General features: G+C 39.6%; 1 protein-coding gene across 15 annotated transcripts in view; it reads right to left on the bottom strand.

The window, feature by feature from the left end:
- The window catches only part of LOC110956487 (regulating synaptic membrane exocytosis protein 1-like), a 238,001-nt gene that overhangs the window by 147,305 nt on the left and 68,593 nt on the right, over positions 1 to 22,103 (bottom strand). The gene's annotated exons all lie outside the window — the stretch shown is intronic.

Genomic DNA, 22,103 nt, shown 5'->3' with positions numbered 1-22,103 from the left:
ACTTTTACGACATACAACTATTCTAAAACAAACTAGACACTTTAATTGTTCCTACAGTTTGCAGCATTACTGTTGGCTAGAAATATGAAGTTTCTCTGCTACCTAATACAAACAGAACTAATAAACACATTTGCACTAAACCATGTTATCTTCTTACTCCTTTATTTTAGAGTCAGTCTTCACAGTACTTGTTTCTTTCCATACAGATTGTTTTATTAGCTCTGATGCTGACATATCTGTATCAGAGGTTTTTGCTGCCATCCCAGTAAAACGGGAGACATTTTAAATCACCACAGCAGCCTTTGTCTCCGTGACATCATGTTGTTTTCTGACATGAATATGTCAAGCTGGACCTACAGAAAGGATACTTGATAACTAAATGCTATTGTAACTTTTTGAATATATGTTTCTTTTTTTTTTTATCTATAAAGTACTCACAAGATTTTTGCCTCTCTGTTCATGATTGATCATAAAATGTGGTTGCTGGTGTACCATTCAATCATCTCATTAAACTGGAGAAAGTGGTGAACTTTTCTAATAGATGTCTACCTGCATTTCTATCACAGGGGAAATTTCTGAGAAAATTTCAGTCCTTTGATACATTAGCTGAATCCTTTGTGTAATCTTTCAAAATAAAATGCAAATTACTATACTCCAATGGAGCTTTTATCTCTAAAAATTTCCTGTACAGTAGTTCTCTGGTAAATTTCTGGGACCTTTTTCCATGTTTTGAAAGTCTTGATAAGCCAGCTTAAACTATAAGTCTTGATTCCAAAGCAGACTGATCTGGTGAAATCTGTTAATCTTGTGAATGGGCTGAACATTTTCAGATTGAAACTGCACTGTATTTGTGACAATCTCAAAAACACAGACTTTCAGAATTTTGCACGAAACTAATTTGTAGAGCCAGTACTGTCAGCTTGCAGGTTGAGATTTTACATTTTGAGACAGTTACTGGTGAGCTGGTGTGCTGAGGTGCAGCGAGTGTTAAGAAGTGAGTGAAGAGAGAGGCATTGGCTACACATTCCACAGGTAGCAACAATGTAGTCACATCTAAGCCCCTTTAATGCAGGAAGTATTTTCATGGAATGCATTTTTAACTACATAACTTTGATACACAGAGATTAATTTTTCGGGGTTTAATCTTCGACTGGAGACATTTTACATGTAAGAATCGGTCACTTGGAACAATCTTGCATAAAGACTGAACACATTTTTCCACGGTTCTGGATCAATCTTATTTGGCACCAAAGAACCTGACCCATAGGCCTCTGGGTGTCTTGTTTCTCTTCCTTCCATATGACTTGGGCTGCAGCTCAGAGAAACAACCCACACTTTACACACAGCAGGATGAGCCTCAGTGACAGTCAAACTGCTCCGCAGAAAGCTGTGTTTTGTTATCTGCTCGCTGCCACTTCTATGAGACAAGTGAAATGCGACCTCCATCCCCTCAACTCTCTCCTTTGCCAAGTTTATATTTCAATGTATATGAAACACATTTGCTTAGATGTGCAAACCTAACATCTATAAAGATTGTTCTTCTTGTAAATCATTTTCCTTTCTGAGAGTGGATTGCTTTCACTGTTGAAAGATTTTGATGCACTGTCTTAAGAAAACAAATGATCTTTTACATTCCACTGCTGCATGATTACTAATGTAGATAAAGGCAATAAATCCCTTTATCCCTGTGCATTGCATGTTGCTGCCTTACTTGCCCATGAAGCCTGAGTGTTGCAGTGCACTGATGTGTGACCTCAGGCTCTGACTGTATACATTAACCCGATAGGCTGACTAGAGGGCACTATTCCACTAAATATTAACATATCCACAACACAAATGTTCTGTGACCTTTTTTGACAGATTTTCTTTCTTTCTCTAATTTTTATCCATTCTGTTAATAAATGTAGAGAAGGATGCATACGTGAGGGTATCAAAGAACAAAAATCACATCTTACATGGTGACATGGACTAGGAACTATCATGTTGCTGAAGGGATCCAGATAGAGAAGATCTCAAGGAATTATCTCTGCCTGGTCTACCACAAACGAAAAAGTCTTGCATCAAACTAAACATAAAAAAAGAATGGTAAACAATGATAGAGATGTATTTTATGCATTCTCTTAATGGTTCATGGGACAATGAAAATGATAAACCAGACAAAAGTACTTACATGAAACATGACTGAGCATGACATCAAAGATGAAACACAAGTCTACGCAATGGAATATATGAAAACACAACAAAGGTGGGCAACTTCTGATAGAGGCTGTGGTGTCATACCTTAGATCATTACTGCTTACACACAGAATATGGACAAAGGTCTAGACTGTATGTAAATATCCAGCAGCAACCTCCAGAGCTGAAGAATGAAGTCAGCAAAGAAGCTACAAATACAAGTTTCTCATATGTTTCCGAAAGCAAGTCAATTTCAATAAGCCTCCATGTTCCAGTGTCAGTTTGGAGGAGTCCGGCACTACAAAGATGTTGGCAAGTGGAGCCACCATGGTGTTCTTCCACTTCCAAATTTCATACTTTTTTGTTTTCCTTTCAGTATGCCCTGCAGCTACATTTTCAAAGTATAGACTGCTGCATGCAGTATTCATACATTTGGAACACACTACTTTATCGTGATATTGCTCTTTAAACAGTGACTGTCTTACATATCCATCACAGTCTGTAGTGTGAAATTACACAATTTGTGTCCTCAACTAGCTCAAACATTCGACTCAAGCCAGACACCATATCAATGTATCTTTCTCTGTGTAGAGGATTGTGGATCAGAAGGGCCACAGAAGCATGCTGGCTGCATCCTGAAAAGTGGGACTGGATGTAGTAAGACATCCTGGTATTGTTGATGCATTGCATTTGTCATCCTAATTATGACACATTAAATACATTTCTGCCTTACTATGCTGTATGGTACTATGTGTACTGAGACACACCCTTAACTTTAATACTGTACTTCAGGAAACTTGTGGGTGATGTAATGGATAGTTCAATCACCTTTACAGTCAATGGTAAACTCCAGTCACCCTTGTGCTACTTGTGTGTCAATAACTATTTAAAACAGTATGAATAAATTGCTGAAATGCAGGCATAAAACTGGAAATGTCCACTCTGCATCCTTGCAAACAGCACACACTGCTAATTTTTTAGTATATGCTAGTGACTGACACATTTGACTTCCTATTCTTTTATATCTTGACATCTTTGGTACATAATCAGGTACATTGTATTGTCCTAGACAGCAATGCTGACTGTTTTAGCAGCTATGATTTTTACTCTGTCAAGTGCAATGCAAGAGTCAGCTTACTAATGATTTTTTTAATTTGCATGTTACAGTGTCAGTTTGCAGGTATACTCCTCCAAACTGATATTGTAACATGGGGACTTATTGACATCAGTATTGCACTGTAGAAGAAGGGTTGGGGATGAACTTATTTCACTTCATATAATACTTTTCAAGAATTCCTGTACAAACTTTTAGTCCACACTGAGTCATTTTGGTTGTGACCAAAGTGATGGACTGACAGACAGTCATTACAGCTACACAGTTAGCATTCTGTTAACATCGATTCTGCAAAAAACAAGTCTGACAATGTTCACCCTGCATGTATGTACATTATTCATTCATGAGTGACTGTATCAGTAACTGTCACATGATGGTGAATGGATGTCTTCTTAAACTGTGTAGTATGTCTTACAGTGAACTGTTGATGGATCACACATCCCAGCTCTGCTTTGAGTGTCAACTCTCCTACCTATTTCCCACATCTTTATGTGCTTTGAGTATAAACACTTGCTCGTCAACCTTGAGGCATTTTATCTGCCTTTGGATCCTGATACCAGTAGGTCTCTGCTCTAGTTTGTACCCTAAACAAAGCAATAATGAGGGCAGTGGAAAAAGCAAACAGCCTAGTGTACGATGAGGTGGAAAATGTGGGATGTACAGTAGCTCGAGATGTACAGCAGTTGCATGTTCTTGTGCACAATGCATAGTAGACTCCAAGGTAATTCTTCAGAGTGAGAAAGTGCTTGTGAAGTGGGGATATTTGGGTCGGCCCTCCCTTCTTCCAGGGGCCAGTTCAGGGTTAGGATCTGGTTTGCCTCGGGTTACCCAAACAGCACGCAGTGCTTGGACAAAGCCAGGCCTGAAGGCTCAAAGTAGGCCATTGAAAGTGTCACATGGGTCACCATGGTCTTTGTTTACTTATATTAGTTTAACAGTTTAATTGTTTATTCTGGGCTGATTCATGAGGTACAGCATGTTTTCCAGGTATTTGGTGAAAAATTTATAGCAACGGACCATCACCTTCTCAGCAGGTTAGTTGTTGTGAGACTATCACACAGCTTGATGCTCTGGTCCGGCTGGGTCTAATCTGGTTAAAGCAACTAATACATGTTTTAGGAAAATAGTGGTGGAAATCACTGAGTAAATTTATTGAACTTAAGTACAAATTTGGTTTATTTTACTTGCATATCTTCAGTTTTAATATAAATGCCTTTCCCTTTATTAACACTTTAACTTTTTGAATACCATTTTTAGTGCAGGACTTCTGTTTGTGACTGAGTATTTTTGCAGTTTAATGTTACTACCTTTACTAAAGTGAAGGATCTGAATGCTATCCTACCACTCATTAAAATGCTTACATGTTGGTTTGGCTTTTTCATTTTGCTTGCTGCAGTTACAGTCAGTGTAAAAACATGCATGTATGACTCCTACCAGAATGAAGGAAACTCTTTGATATTTCTTCAGCAACACTCAAACATTCGGGGTCAATGAGCCTTCAGTTCAGAATTGCATGGTGCACATGGAATGCCATATACTTGTTTTCAGGTCTAATATTATATATTATGTTCTTTCATGCATTTATGGACAGGCTGTACCTTTGAGCATGAATCCACCCCATAGAACCTTGATCAAGGCCAATTTCAAGGGAGAAAAACATACCTTTTCCAGAGTAGGTAATCCTGAGCTGCCCTGAAGAACTGTTGTGCAGGTCTTAAAGCTGACCGGTCAAAGTGTCTCTGTTGAATAGCTGTGTTTCTTCATTATGACCATCTTCAATCTAAATTTGTCGTGCAGACTAACATAATAAACCGTCATTGTTCTATTTCCTACATGCTAACATAAATATAGTTATGTCCGGTAACAACTATTTGTGTTTGTTTTGGCACACTGGGAGTTAACATTGTCTGGTCCTACACCACAATGGAAACAGAAAGGCTGAAAGGGCCAATTAGAGAGACATTCCTGAAATGTATGCACCACGACTTCTTTCAGTGGAAAGTCTTTTATATGCGTCTTGGTTCTTAACACCCCTCCAGTGAAAATCAAGGGTTTTTTTTTTTGTTTTTACCATGTTAACATTTCTATATGGTGTTTATTTTTCTGCACTGGAAGACAAATCATGAGCAAAATAAGCAGTCAGCACCACCAAGACTGAGCATTTCTTCCATGAAACTGCACTTTACCAAGGACAGTCTCAAAATTCAGCATTCCAGGGGTTCATATGTAACAAACCCAAGGAACCATTTCAATCAGCTTGGATGGTGGGACATTCCATGTCTTTATCCTGTTTAGAATTAGCTTTAAACTCATGCTGCTGAACTTTTTCAATATTATGACTTGCCATCATGTAATTTCACAATGTTTGAGCAGAGTCGAATATGAGTTGCTTTGAATGGACAGAGGAGCAGAGCCTTTCGTTTGGGTATGTCTATGCTCAGCGGATACAAGAAATTTAAAGAGGGTGTCTTTAGAGTACAACAAAAGGATTTTTCTGAACCAACACAAGAAGTCAGAGAACCTCTGCACATAAAAGGAGACATGTGACTGAAACTTTCTGAGTTGATCCGTGGGGAATGAAAAGAACATCAGTGTACAGTGTGGAGGTTGGTGCAGCCTCTGCAAGGTGATTCTTGGCAAACTTTGTTTGGAGTTACAGTCAGACCTGAGTGTCCTTTAAAGCAATTTTCTTGTAGGGCACTCTAAATGTCTGCACAGGTATAGGAAGTAGAAGTGGATATCTAAAGTTTTTAGTTAAAATGAACTGTCCATCAAGCAGTGTGTGTGTGTGTGTGTGTGTGTGTGTGTGTGTGTGTGTGTGTGTGTGTGTGTGTGTGTGTGTGTGTGTGTGTGTGTGTGTGTGCCAGTCTCTGACTGCAAGGTGAGATTTGGCTCCTCTGTCCAGCAGCTTCCTGGCTTTTTGCCACTCTTGAAGTTGAAGTAAGTTAGACACATTAAACAAAGTAACACCGGAAGTAATTTTACAGCTTTTACAACAAAAGCATTGATTTAATTAGAAAAATACGCAGTTCTGCATTTTAAAAAAATACATTTTGGACAAATACAGTATTTTTAAAAAACGCATTAATAAGTGCGTTCTCTCTGAATTCTGTGTACAATTTTACCTGCACTACTTTTTAAAACGAAGAGAATTCCCGGAAGCGGGCTTTTGTCGCCGTTAAAGGCTTGCGGGCTAACTTGCTTATGCCAACTTGACAGCGGTCAGCAGAAAAGGGGGCCGGACTCCGTCAATTTTTTTTCCTACAAAAACCTCAGAGTTGACAGACTACAGTCTCGACAGGGGAAAATAGGCACCGCAGAATAAAAGCAAAGAGAAAAGGTATGTCATCTTCTGTTTTTCTATACTTTACAAAGTGTTTCTTCTCACCACGTTAATCCGTGCTCCGCTGCAGCCTCTGGGGACCAGTGACCGGCACCGATTTATTTGGCCCACATCTGATCTTTTAACTTTTAACTCAGTGTTTGTCAAAGGTCATAAGGAATGGTCGATGATAATTAAATTAATCTTGGAATACGAAAAGCTGCAAAGCTGCAAAGCTGCTCTGCTGCTGAGTTGAATTACCTCCGGACTGGTTCTGCTGTCTCCAATACGGGATCACTATGATGCCAAACTCCATTTAGAAATTTACGAAATTTTAGATATTGTAGCGTTTAGTGCTTTTGCCTACGTTGTAGAACAGTCGACGAAGTATTTTCAATATTATAGCACACCGCTCTTAAATTCGGAATAGATGTAGCATCGAAAGCTCCACTAATTTACAACAAAAAAAACTTTGAATCAGTTTTTCTCACAACTTAAACCCGCGTAATGAGCCGCTGAGAGCGATCAAGCAATGTAGAAAGAAGGGCAGATCTACAGGGAAAAGAGCTACTCAGTGAATTATCTATAGGCCGATTTATAAAGAAACACGTTATAATCTCACTATGTTCTCATTCTTTCTGTAAGTTGGATGTAACTGTGCTGATAAACAAAACACTCTTAAACGGAATGTTTTTTTGTATTGAGCATCTTTAAAGGCCGTGCCAGCGTCCATCAGTGTATTCCACAGTGAAGTTTAGGGCTTTTAGACCTCTGCTGCTGCCACAAGTTTAGAGCTACAGAAATTGGGCTGAAGAACACACTGGTCAGCTCATTCTGGTGGGAGAAAGTATTTCTAACGTGGACATACAACTAAATTTAGAATATTAAGGAAAAAAGGTATTCGGGCTATTAGATAACACAAATTCAGACCTCCATATAATGGCCTAAATTTGATTTATGTAGATCAGCTTCGGTTTCCACTGGATGCCTGCACAGATGATGTTTTGATGTAAATTAGGCTTATTTATCTTTTTGAAGACTTGCATGCAGTAGCAGCAGAGGGAATACTGCTGCTAAGACCTGGAGTAATCTGATTACACTGAGTTGTATTCAAAGATGAAAAGAGGGTTTTCAGTTTGACTATGGAGACAGAAATGAATTTACATGAGCTATAGTCTATACATAGCTCTTAGTTCTGAACTTTTTTGAAGTTCAAGTAGGCTACTCCAAAAATACTGTGAAGTACTGTAATCAGGTCATACATTAATAGAAATCGGTAGATTAGTAGAACAAAGAGATGTAGAGGAGGACGAGCTTGTGTGAACTTGGTGCATCAAAGGTTACAGGGCCTTACAGCATATTATATTTAACATTATATATATATATCAGTGTTTGTTTGGTATTAGTGGTTGTTTGCGTTGTGAAAATCACCAACCAGAGGTCACAGTTCAACCATGTCATCACTGGTTAGTCAGCTCTTAAACTAACTGGTAATCTGTAATAAATTGCATGTTGCTGGATGTAAGCGAAGCTCTCATCGCTGCCGATTCTCCCGTCTCCTTCCTCCCTGGGGATGAAGGTCAGTTTGGTTCCCAGGCAGAAATGAAAGAGAGGAAAAACTTCCTCAGTGAGGAAAATGTATTATTCTAACAGTGCAGGGCTGACCGCTTCATAGCAAAGTAGCAAGTCATATCTTATTTTCTGTCAGTTCAGTGGGTGATGAGAACTGGGGAACCAAAATCTGTGCAGTCGATTGACCAGTGGATCTAATTTATCCAAAGTCTCTGGTGGCACACTACTATCACTTCCTGTGCAAAACTGGCAGTTTCTGTAGCACAAAGGTTTGATAAATGTGCAAGCAGTCATGTCTTCATAGTCTTACTTTTCACAACATGCCACTTCATGAATTCTGTACTACGTAGTGTAAGGTGTTAGCATGTGGAAGCAGAGGCAGTCATCTACTTGGAGCTTTGCAATGACTGTACAGTCAGTTTGTTTACTAGTAATATAAGTAACAATGCATGACTGCAGTCCAGACCTAGATCTTCACCAGCGTACTACAGCAGCTTTAATGTTGAGCACTGAAAATGTGCTGTAGCCATAGAGATTACAGAGGAAGTGCGTTAGTTAGCAGAGTTTATGTCCTTGTGAGCTCCCTGCCTTTGTGCATCTAAGTGTATGTGGGTGCGTGTGTGTGTGTGTGTGTTCCAGCTGGTTGTTTGTGTTGATCTAGGCCTCCAAGCTCTTTGTGTTTGAGGAGGGGTCTCCGGCCTCACGGGGCTGACCTCAGGGTTGCCATAGAGACAGTAGGAGCCACTTCCTGAATTCTCGGCCCATCCCGCAATACATTAGAAGGCAGGGGATCTGAGTCGAACTCACGACTGGGGTGGAAACGAGGGACGAAGGAGAAAAACACTTTTGTTTTACTTAGAAGTATTCGAAGACATATAAAGTAATGCAGCAAGACTGTTAAGTATAAAATAAAAAGAATACAGACAATATATTCAACACTTTGTTTAGTTCACTTACATTGTATTAGGCCACACTGCTGTAGTGAATTAGTCATCAATATTGATTTTACTGTAAAGTAGGTTCAAAGTTAAAACTTTCATTAGCTTGCTTTCTACGTTACTGTCAGGTCAAGAACTTTATCTGACCTCATATCCAATGCTAATTAAGCTATTAGCCTCCAGATAGCCAATTCCTCAGCATTAGAGAAATATTATTGGTTTAATTAACTGAATTAAATATTAGAATTTAAAAAAAGAGTCAGAATACTTTGAGGGGGTCAATGCAAAGTATTATGATGAACACAGGGTTTTTCTGAGCCTAGCATACCTTGTGAGTAAAACAGCTAGCTATGCTTCTTCCAAAGTTTCTAAATCCAATCTGTGGTTGCTGTAGCTGACTAATTAACACTTTGTAGACATTGTTTAATTATTACACACACAACTGTAAATTATTGGGTTTTAGTGTAGTTACTGGTTGTGTTTTTTGAACTTTGGACAGAGCCAGGCTAGCTGTTTCCAAATCTCTTAGTTAAGCTAGGGAAGCTAACCACAGCTGCAGCTCCGTAGCCAACGCAGTGCCATCATGACTTCTCTCACTATCAGTAAAAATGAATAAAAATATTTCCAAAAATGTAGAACAACTTCTTTAAACTTAAAGCAGCACATCACTGTGACAGTAGATATAAATACATGAACTATAGCATTTATATGTTTTAGCAGAATACACAATAAGTATGAAAGACCAGATGGTTTATTATCAACTTTTCCAACTTCATTGTAAAACAGAGTGAACTGCAAGCCTCTGGTACTCTGCACCTGAAGGTGCCTAGGAACATTAACCCACCGTTTTTGTCCTTTAGGAGTCAACAGTGTTAATAATCAGAGTTCTGGTTATACGGGCCACTGGTTCTGTTAGTATTCACGGCCCTGATCGGAATATTCTCTGGTCCGTTAAACTGCTGACAGAGACTGATGAAGGTCAACTTGTCAGAGAGGGAGAGAGCTGAGCGAAAGGTGAGGGAAGGGGGGTGGTAAAGAAAGGGCAGGGTCTGAACTATCAGATAAAGAATGGAAAACTGTAGGAAAACTCCAGCTACGCTCACACATTGAAGTGAAGGTTGTGGCAATTGTTGATGTTGTGAGTGAAGATTAGAAGCTCTGTTGTAATCTCCTTAAAAAAGGCACTCGTTTACTCTTAATTCTCAGAGTGGTGATTTGAAAAAGGTGATAGTTACGGTAAGAGTGTTTAGATTGTTTGGAGCATTTAACAGATGATGTACTTGTGTGAATTCCTGTAGCTTTTGGAGGCCTTCTAGCTTAACGGTAGGAAGTTATTTGACATCAGAGACATGGAAGGAAACCTGTAAATTGTAAAATCTACTAAACTCAGCAGTAACCAGCTGAGCGAAGGTTTCGATAATCCAGGAATCCAGGTACTGAGTCACCAATTACACCTCAGGCAGCAGTCAGGTGCTACAACACTAAGCGAGAACTGGTGGCTGCTGTTGTCAGTTAGAACTTCAAACCAGTGTTCATTTTGGCACCTGATTTAGTTTTAGTCTTTTTAGAGGCAGGAACATTTGATAAGCCATGTGAGTTAGATGTTTACTGTGTCAGAGAAGGTGTTTTCACTTTTCAGAAAAAGCTTAAAAGCACCTCGAGCAAAGCTGACAATTTTTTAAAAATGTTCTATCTTTTCCATTAAACTTCAAAATACTAAAAAAAAAAAACAACTTTACGGTCATAAAGTTACTGCCTTAGATAATTTATGGGCCTGGAATAAGAGCAAGGTTTTCACATGTCTCCCATCATTTATGTAGGAATATGCACCATGTGAAGCACAGTGTAAGCCAAAATAAGCAAAATTTAAAAATCAAAGTCTAAAATTAGATCTTGGTTTTAAGGTCAAGAAAGTGAAGCAGTTTAAAGATCAAATTGGTTTCAGCAAAGAAGAAAGAAAAGGGACACTAGCAACAAGAGAGAAAGAGAGTGAAAATAACTCCTACTTCCAGAGGGTAAAGATCCACAACAAAGAACAGTTTCACACATGGAAACCAACAGAATTCTGACTGTAATCCAAATATCAACAACAGGCCGTGGCCAGCAGAATGCATTATACTTTCAGGTGATGAAACTGAAGAAAAGCTGCTGGACTTCAAAGGTTCACTTTGGCTCATAGCACAGCTAGAGGTCATGTGAAGTGCCGGGGTCCTTGATATACTGCGCCCTTAATAGCATTTGGCCGGGCACACCGTGGCTCCCTCATTGTGCTGGTGTATTTGTGATGTAAGAGAAGTGCCTCTTGAGTGGATGAAAGAACACACAGACACGGTGCTTGCCGTACTTTAAAGGTTTCCTCTGTAGCATTTTTAAACATTCATCTATCACCTCTGAACTCACTGTCACTGTCGCATATTTACTGTACACAGATCAGACCGTGATACATCGCCTGTACCGCGCACCAGTGACGTTTGTTTTGCGAGAAATCAGGCAAAATCCAGATGACATTTTCCTTTACTCTGCTTCCTGGAACAGTCATTGCATTGGAAAAGAACTTTAAGTTATGTGCTGCGACTATTTCACGGCAAACAATGTCCAGATGAGGCATGGATGGCAGAAAGCCAGCTAGCTGTTCACCTGAGTCTTTTTGCTAAGCTAGCCTTGCTCCAGTTTATAAACTTTATATAGATATGGACAATGTGTCACCTGCGTAGATGGAAGGTGGCCTCTTGCACTGGTACCGTCATTTGCAACCAGAGTCTGTGCAGTAGTGACCAGAAGGAGGATAGCCCAGAATGTCTGTTAAAGCTGGACATTGCCTCTGGTTTTGAAAAGTGAAGCTAATGCAGAAGTGCCTCAGACTTAAATTTTTTAAACAGCCAGTAAATGGCGACTCCTCTGGTTGTTAAAACATTCTACAGTTTTATAGCTATAGATTGTCTATCTGAACATGAGTCTTCTTCCCCCTTGATCTATTACCTCCATAAACATTTTCCGAGTGGGTTTATGGTCTCAGTCACTAGTTTCAAGTCTCCTTCAATACAGACTGATGGTTATTTTGCAAATTTGTTCCCACTTAGAGTAAAATAGACAATAAAGTTGAGTATGATTTAGGACAGGGCTACCTGTGATTCTCAGGTCAGTATCATATCACCATGTGTGTACAAACTAATGGGTGATGTCACTGTGCTTTACATTCATCTTTTATCTACAGTCTGTGGTGGAGACTTTAGAATCAAGATCAGTGGTGTAGTGGTCCCTGGAGAAGTGGGTATACTCTTAATTTTCACCTTTTTTTTTTAATTAGTCCAGAAAACCACCCAGTTTTAGAAACAGTGACATAGAAGACTACTCTGTTCAATTTATTCAGTCATTTCTACTTGCCCACTATTATAAAATTATCATGACTTGATTAGGAGCAGTTTGTAGTTATTACTGGTCACACAAGCAAACTGGATTAATGTAACATGTATTTATCATGAGGCAAACATGGTGTTTCAGTTACTTTTGAACATTTATTTAAATAAAATACTTCAAATATGAAGTTGACAGTGCATCCTTGTTCATATTTCATCATGAATAAAACCTCAATATTGTTTTAGGTCGAATCTTAAACTACCTGTCCCCATTCTTGTGTTTTTACTTACTTTAAAATCAACTACCAGCCTAGAGGTTTTCCCACATTATCCCAATCTAGCTAGCTTCAGACTTACGTTAGAATAACGTTAGCCTTTCAAAATGTTGGTCAGACTCGGCCCGACACTCAGTTTAACCCGTTACGCTTCAGTTACGCTTCAGTGTCCCGCCCGCAGTACACTTTGAGATCTGCATAAGCAATTTGCTAAATGTCTGAAAATGCAAACGCGATTATACAAACACTATACACTGATGGAAAGCTTAGATTCTCATGAATCCGCCGGTATAAACCACTTTCAGATGTGATTACCACAGCGGTAATATAAACACATTTGTCCGACAAACAACGAATATCCATCCATCCGTTCTCTATACACGGCTGCAATGTACACAGTGCGACTCACGTTTCCGGGTTCATTATTACACACAGATGAAAATATTCCACAAAAAACGGCCATAATCCAACCTTAGACATCCAGACGAAACAAGCCAGTAAACTATTTTGTCCAAAACATGTCTTGAAGACGGTATATGATCCACGAATAGGTCGTTTTCGAGGAAATGCACCTCGCAATGCGCGTCCAATGTTCCCTGTATTTCTCGTCATATTTTTATTTACAAATAGAATATTAGCGATTTTTTTTGTACTGAAAATGGCTGGAATTGACTGCAGCTTTAACCACTGGCGACAAAATATCCTCTCCTTGAAATGTGCAGTCATGTTGCCAGGAGTTTAAAACAATGATTCATTTGGAAACCACCTTAAAACTTACCTGAGAATTATATCGTCCATGAAAGTAGGTTCGCTCGATACGTGCCACTCACTTGAAAGGCGTTTATTCCGCGCATCTTTCAAGCAGACCTGTCAATCAACTGGAGTGCCACAGAGGTGTTAGCAAAATTTTCCTCTGTATGACCCGCCCTACTCTGCCTCTGATTGGCTCATCCCTAAAGTTAACCAATCGAATCAGTGAAGGTAGCATGTACCAGCCAATTACAGGCAGAGGAGGGTTGTTCATGGCTTCATCATCCTTAAGGAAAAGAGGGCTACCTGGCACACATATATTACTGAATGATGCGTACCAGGGAGCATTAGAAGTGGGTATACGCAATGCTAACTGAAAAATAAGTGGGTATACGCCGTGGACTACACCACTGATCAAGATGAAAACTTCACGTAGCTCTGCTGCTGCAAGCTTACCTGTTTCTAAATGTCAGGGCAGGCATGACTGTCATGTTAAAAAAAAAAAAACATCTATTTTTTTCAAATGAAGCTTTTGTAACTGTTGATTGTTAGAATCTAAATTACATTCGGGTTAAGCTCTAACTCCAGCTGTATGGACATGCATGTAAGCCTCCAACAGGCTTCATGTGTGGAGTGACCAGCCTGTAGTCTGAGACAATTGTAGCCATGCTGGGCAGCGACAGAAACCATATTTAGCAAAAAAATTTCGATGTGCTCTGGTTCTTTAGTTTGGATCATGTCCAACATGGAGGGGGTGGGGTTTGTGACCTGTGCTGTCACCAGCTGTCACCAAGGCATGATTCAGATATTTTGGCTTCATGTCTGTGGAGCTGTCATATCGTCCATCTTGACATACAGTAGGGTGTATGTTACAGCTCTGTACTTAACAGACTAAAATGGCAACAGTATCAAATATCTCATCTAGCTGTCGGAAGTAAAATGAATAAGCGCATTTCCTGCTATTATGTCCCCTTCACATACATGACATTGCCTCACAGACCTTGTTGAGGGCCTTCAAAATGCACACTTCAGTGAGCCTGAAGCTTTGAAATTGTCCCACTGAAGGTCACACTAAACTCTATTCAGTAATATGCCAGTGTTCATTTTGTTCCCAGCTTTTCAGAAAAATACATCCCCTACACTGCTCTATGGCTCAAAGACACTTTCTTTTTAAAGCCACTTGAAGCATTTTTGTCCAGCCAAAATGCCACCTCCGTTTTGGTAGCGAGTGGTGTCAAGAGTTGAGATTTTATCAAAGTAGGAGCTGCTGGCTGGATTGCATGAAAGCCAAACTGAAAAACTACCTCTTAGTCATGTTCTTCCAGGTGTATACTTACGTTGATAAAACAGAAGATGTTAAATAGTCCGATTTTTGAATTACTTCCATTTTTACGTCACAGTTTGTACGGTAAAGTGCAGCAATAACTGGTGCTGCTCGCAATTTAGGTTTTAAAAAATTCAGTCATATTTCTAGATGGTAGAAGTACTGAAGTGGATTGTGCATTTTTGCAACAATGCACTTACTTATTTACTTGTAATTGTATTTAAGTACTTTGAAAAGGAACTTTTACATATTTACGTACTTATGTTTTTTTTAAACAAATGTTCGTCCACATCTATCAGTGTTGTCTTACAAGGTTAGAATTTGATAGAACTTGTTCCCTTTTCCTCCAAAGAAGGAACTGTTTGGAGGTTTTGGTAATATGTGCTTGTTGACATGCCTCTGATTTAGAGAAAGAACACTGTTGGACCACACACACGCACACAATCACATACTCTAGCAAATTTAATTTGCAAACAATCATCACAATGGGACAAAAGGATTTTTTTCTCACCTTTTTGTGTGGCCAAAACACAAAACTTTCTTTGTTTTTTACCACTCTGTTAAGCAACTCTACAGATTATATTCAAACTTGCTAGCAGACACTGAGGAAAGACTGCAAGTTAGTGTGTACTGTACACCTGCTTTTATTTCTCCTGCCTTCCTCCTCTTTCTTCTGTCTTCCGCTTGCCTTCCTCCTCCTCTCTGTCTCTCCCTCTTCGCTCTGTGTGTTAGCTGGTTGCCAAGTGCTAAGAATCTGGGGAATGCAGGATTGCAATGTTCTGATAAAGTTTGCTTTGTTCCCCAAGTGACCTGAGTGAGTGAGAGAAACAGAGAGAGTAGTACTCATAAGTCCACACACACACACACACACACGCACACACACACGCACACATACGCACACACAGACACATTAACAGTCCACACACATGCATAGGAGCACATGACCATGTTGTTATTGTACAAAAAGACACTAGAGCATGGACGCAGATGGTTACCGAGATGTACTGTGAATGTAGCATGTAAATGGAGCTAAACAACATGCAGGAATGCTTCAGTAGCATTCCTGAAGCATTCACACATCTTTACCCCGCATTGTCAAACCATCCATGAAGCTGATTTACAGTAGACTGCCTTTGAGTTAAGACCAGTCAAACACTGTGGGACCCAGGATTACTTGAAGGGCACAGCAGAGATTTGTCGCTTTTTCCGGATGTTTTTGTAAAAATGTCTGCTCACTGAAACAACAGGCAAGGCAGGCTTACATGTCACCAAGCTGAAATGCGAGGTTTACATTTTCAGATTTATCCACTGTGGGGAACATTCCCCAAAAGCTATTATACTGGGTTGAACACAACAAAAAAGGGGATTAATCACTTAAATGTAACTGCCGTAAAGCGTGTGCTCTCTGGGTTCCATGTGAAACTGTAGCAAGAAAATCCTAAAAGACAGTGTGTAAGAAAGTGTGCATGAACAATGCATAGTTTCCAAGTGATCCATTTTCTCTCCTTTTGCTTGAACGGGTGACAATGGTACAGTGGCAAGGCTCCAAAACAAGCCCAGAATTTGAGACACACCAACTGTGTATGTCCCAGAAATGTAAACTGGATGCTTGTTTTGTGCCTCGTACTTCTTTGTTTGCACAGTTATCCTTTGTACTGTTCTTGTTACACTTTTTTACCTTTTTTTCCCCCATTGTCCAGCCAAACATGGTAAGCAAAACTGCTCTTCTTTTTGCCAGTCAGGAGGTCGCTTTCTTGTTTTCTTGTGTGCATGTGTCCACATTGTGGTATGTAGCTTTAAACCTGTACTTTTTCTAACAGCCAGCAGGGGAAGACTCCTCTGGATGTAAAAAAAGAAATCGCACTGTATAGAAGTCTGAGAAAATGACCCTACTTCTTCCTTGACCTGCTACCTCAGTAAACATTTTCCTAATATGCTCATGAACTCGGTTGCTAGTTTCAGGATTTTTAATACAGCACTTCTAATATAGTAAGTGTTCAGGATAAAACAGAGTCCCTTTAAAGGCAGTACTACCTTGTGATTGACAGGTTCCTACTGTCTTGTCCTCAGGCTTCAGTCAGATTCACCACTCTCATTGCATCCAGTTTCAAGAAAAAAAAAGGCAATGGCCTGATGCCAAACTCAAGGCTTTACAATGTACAAAACCAATGTGTGTCACTACGTCCGTCTTCATATATACGGGCTGCAGCTGTCTGCAGAAACCAGAATGAGAATGGCATTGACATCTAGAATCCCACATTTTCCCCTCGAAAGCTGTTCAGTAAACAACATGCTCTCACCCACCTTTTACCTCTGACTTCTAAACAGGCTGCTGTAGAAAATGTCAGGAGCTCCAAGTGGCTTTACAGCCACTTAAATTCAGTTTTAGTACACGCTGGTTAAAAAGGCCTTGCCTGCTTTACAGTAGTTCGACACTTGAGTTCTTTGTTGGTGAGGGAGAGGGGGATAGCAAGGGAGAAATGGCATTCCTGTCTTTATCTCAGCACAGGACACACATGTGATTACATGCTTTCTGGCTCTTTCAGTCTATCAGTCACACACACACAAAGACACATTCATGCTCACAAAGACATGCAAACTGTTAAACATGCACTGTGCTGTCCTTCTAACTCACCCACACACGCACACACACACGCACACACACAGACACACACAGCTAACTAAGCTATCGATACTGCCATGTCATCCTCGTATCTATGGAGAAAAGATACGAGAGGCTGAGAGTGGAAGAAACAGGAAGTGAGTGTTTGGGGTTGGGGAGGAGGGTCAAACAGGGCACTATGGGAGTCCTCCACATTCATTTGCGTGTGAAGAAGTAATTAGATTTGTGTGTGTGTGTCCGTATGCTGAGCTGTGGGAGTGTGTATGATGGCTAAACAGAAAGGCTGAGTTGTGTTTACATGGTAAATATGTGTGTATGTGTGTGTGCATGTGTGGGTTGGGAGTTAAGGTTGTGGAATGTCACATGCTGATAGAATGCTTACTGGACAACAAAGCCAGACAAAGAAAACATAGTGGAAACCATTAACTATGCTGCTCAGTGCTCAGTCTGCACTGTAAAACAGGAAGAATGAAGGTGGCAGCTCTGCAGGTCCGGGGTGTAGAGAGCTGTCATCAGGTGGTTTTTAAAGACTTTTACTTTTTTTGTCTTTTTGAATGCATGAACAGGAACATTAGATACAGTTTACTTGTGTTTCTTTTGACTCTATGTAAAACAAACAAAAACTAACTAGAAAAGCTCTCAAAAGAGCGCAGTACTCTGCCAAGGCTGTTCATTCCCCCATACGGCATTGTCAGAAATGCAGCATTTGTTTATTAGTTATTGATGATCAGAAATCACAGCAACATAGAATGTGGCCATTTAACATAGATGTACCCACAAACGAAATGACCTTGTGCTGAGCACAGGTGTGTGTTATGCATGTATATGTTATGTACAGATACTGAATCACGTCACCTAAATATACAGAAATTGATGGGACTCGGAAACACCCCCACAGTTTAATCAGTTGTTCCTTGTATCATTTCTGATGAATACATTCCAATAATTCTGCAGCGGTGGATTGATAGTAGGATTGTAAACGTGATTGCCAGCAGGCAGCGGATGTAGTGTTCACTTGTAGTCATAGTTACAGTGACACCATGCCGCTATCTCACAGTGATAGAGATATCTTTAACAAATCTGTCTCCAGACTATAAATTGCATCACTGCCAAAATCTAATCAGTTGGTCCTTGTGACATTTCTGACCTTCTCTGAAAATTTCATCCAAATCTGTTTGTCCGTTTTTGACTAATGTTGCTAACAGACAAACAGACAGACAAAGCCACGGCAATGGTCACATAACTACGCCGCGTTCCTTGGCAAAGTAATTATTGATGATGAAGAGCAGCAGGACCTCACACCTTGGGCTTGTTTAACAAAGAAAATTTGCACTGATTTACAGTATGGTTTTAGGCCATTCTAAAAGTTGATCTTCTATTATTCTCATACAAGTTAGACAGTTTCGCAAAAAATAAAGACTGACTTATTTAAACGCTTCAAGTTATCCAGTCAACCACCAAAGCCTGTACTTACCAACAAATAGAGTTCACCAAATCATAAACCTGACAAAAAGGAAAATAAGACTGAACAAAATACGTGTAACCATGTAACGATACAAAACATTAGGAGTCATCCGACTATTGGTTTGGCCAGTTGTCTTATCAAAACATTTGTCAGATTTTAAGTATCATTATGTGTTAACCTATTTCGAAATAAATTAAATGATTAAAAATTGCTCTGGCTCTGATGCAGTCACTTCTCTTGATTGTCTCTAATCATCACTCTGTGGTTCACATTATTGTCCTGCCTACTGCACTGTCTAACAGCACAAGTAATATCCTATTGAAGGTTAGGGTTTCTTTTCATTAAACAAATGTAAAGAATGAAGCATTTCATCAAAGTTTTGTGTTAAAGATGGTGTCTTTCCAAATTTTGACTCCAGGATTTTCATTTATTTCTGTAAATGTCTGTCATTTCCAAACATTAATTATCAGTCTGCTAGATAACTAGTCATTTGTATTTGCACTGGTCCTGAAGGAAGCATTTCTGTTGATGTCTTTAGACTTTAGTTGGATGTGTAAAGTTATTCATTGCACATAGCCGTTTAGCTTTTGATTATTTTAAGTAGAACTAATTCACTGGGAATTCAGGCTCAGTGTTCTTGCATGCTGACCAAAGAACCTCTGAATGTATTAAAGCTGCAGTTTGCAGAAATCTGGAAATGGCATGACCCAAATGACACCAGAATATGGAAGTACAGATTCAAGGTAAAAGCTTGTGCAGGAGAAGTCCATAAGTACACACATGGACAAAATTGTTGGTACCCCTCAGTTAAAGAAGGAAAAACCCACAATTCTCACTGAAATCACTTGAAACTCACAAAAGTAACAATAAATAAAAATTTATTGAAAATTAAATAATCAAAAACAGCCATTACTTTTGAATTGTTGATTAACATAATTATTTAAAAAAACAAACTAATGAAACAGGCCTGGACAAAAATGATGGTACCTCTATAAAAGATTGAAAACTATTTGACCAGAGTGACATGATTAACTCAGGTGTGTCATTTAATTGACATCACAGGTGTTTCCAAACTCAGAATCAGTCAGTCTGCCTATTTAAAGGGAGACAAGTAGTCACCCTGCTGTTTGGTGAAAAGGTGTGTACCACACTGAACATGGACAACAGAAAGCGAAGGAGAGAATTGTCCCAGGACATCCGAAAAAAAATTATAGACAAACATCTTAAAGGTAAAGGCTATAAGACCATCTCTAAACAGCTTGAAGTTCCTGTGACAACAGTGGCTCATATTATTCAGAAGTTCAAGACCCACGGGACAGTAGCCAACCTCCCTGGACGTGGCCGCAAGAGGAAAATTGATGACAAATTGAAGAGACGGATCGTTCGAATTGTATCCAAAGAGCCCAGAGCAACCTCCAAAGAAATTAAAGGTGAACTCCAAGGCCAAGGTACATCAGTGTCAGATCGCACCATTCGTCGTTGTTTGAGCCAAAGTGGACTTCATGGGAGACGACCAAGGAGGACACCACTGCTGAAAAAAACTCATAAAAAAGCGAGACTGGAATTTGCAAAAATGCATGTTGACAAGCCACAAAGCTTCTGGGAGAATGTCCTTTGGACAGATGAGACCAAACTGGAGCTTTTTGGTAAGGCACATCAACTCTATGATCATAGACTCAAAAACCAAGCATACGAAGAAAAGAACACTGTCCCTACGGTGAAACATGGAGGAGGCTCAGTAATGTTTTGGGGCTGCTTTGCTGCATCTGGCACAGGGTGTCTTGAAAGTGTGCAAGGTACGATGAAATCTGAAGACTATCAAGGCATTCTGGAGAGAAATGTGCTGCCTTGTGTCAGAAAGCTTGGTCTCAGTCGCAGGTCATGGGTCTTCCAACAGGACAACGATCCAAAACACACAGCCAAAAACACCCAAGAATGGCTGAGAGAAAAGCGTTGGACTATTCTAAAGTGGCCTTCTATGAGCCCAGATCTGAATCCCATTGAACATATGTGGAAGGAGCTGAAACATGCCATTTGGAGAAGACACCCATCAAACCTGAGACAACTGGAGCTGTTTGCTCATGAGGAGTGGGCCAAAATACCTGTTGACAGCTGCAGAGCGCTCATTGACAAATACAGAAATCGTTTAATTGCAGTGATTGCCTCAAAAGGTTGTGCAACAAAATATTAAGTTATGGGTACCATCATTTTTGTCCAGCCCTATTTCATTAGTTTGTTTTTTTAAATAATTATGTTAATCAACAATTCAAAAGTGATGGCTGATTTTGATTATTTAATTTTCAATAAATTGTTATTTATTGTTACTTTTGTGAGTTTCAAGTGATTTCAGTGAGAATTGTGGGTTTTTCCTTCTTTAACTGAGGGGTACCAACAATTTTGTCCACGTGTGTAGTTAAACAATTATGCAACGGTGATAAACAGAATTACATTCGTCAAAAGTTATAGTTAAACTAGTATAGAATACAAAAGAGAATATAAGTGCAAACTTTCATATTTTGGAATTAAATTTAAAGGCTGCACCCTACTACATATTTTCCAGGACAGCTCCGGTGTAATTGTAAAGTCTTCCTGTAGTTTTGTGTGGTTGCAGATTATTCCTCTCCATCGAGGAGCGGGCATGTGCTAGTTTGAGAATAGAAACAGACGACAGAGAGAGTGGAAGTGACACAGACAGGAAGCACTTTCTTTGAGTCTAAGTTGGCAATGAGACAAAAAGCAAATCTTTCCAGTAGAGTTCTGTACTTGTGTTCTCTCATGTTGATAGCAAATGTGATCATTGATTATGAGATATTCAGATGATGGTGCGGGCATGAGTAGAACAGGTGAAAGGAGAAAACCAGCTCAGTTCTGATCATTCACTTTTGTTCACTGCAAATTTCTCTAATGTACATTTTTTTTCACTTGCTGTTGATTGATTAAGTAAAATGTGTGCGTGTGTTCGCAGGAGCTCCATCATCTCCAGGCCGGTTGGCAGTCAGGGCTACTGTAAACATCCTTGACTGGAAGCTGGTGTTAGGTTCTGGGGCTTTCAGTCGGATGTTTGCAGCAGCCAACTGCTAGTACCATCACTACAGCTCAGCTGCTGCACACTGTCACACTGACTGCACACACAATTGCTCATTAAAAGAATATTTATGGAAGATATGAAAGACAGGTAAGATATAAATG

This window comes from Acanthochromis polyacanthus, chromosome 15 (genome assembly GCF_021347895.1).
Source record: "Acanthochromis polyacanthus isolate Apoly-LR-REF ecotype Palm Island chromosome 15, KAUST_Apoly_ChrSc, whole genome shotgun sequence".
NCBI lineage: Eukaryota > Metazoa > Chordata > Actinopteri > Pomacentridae > Acanthochromis > Acanthochromis polyacanthus.
Note: the sequence above shows the minus strand (reverse complement) of the source record. Positions and strands in the feature narration are given on the sequence as shown.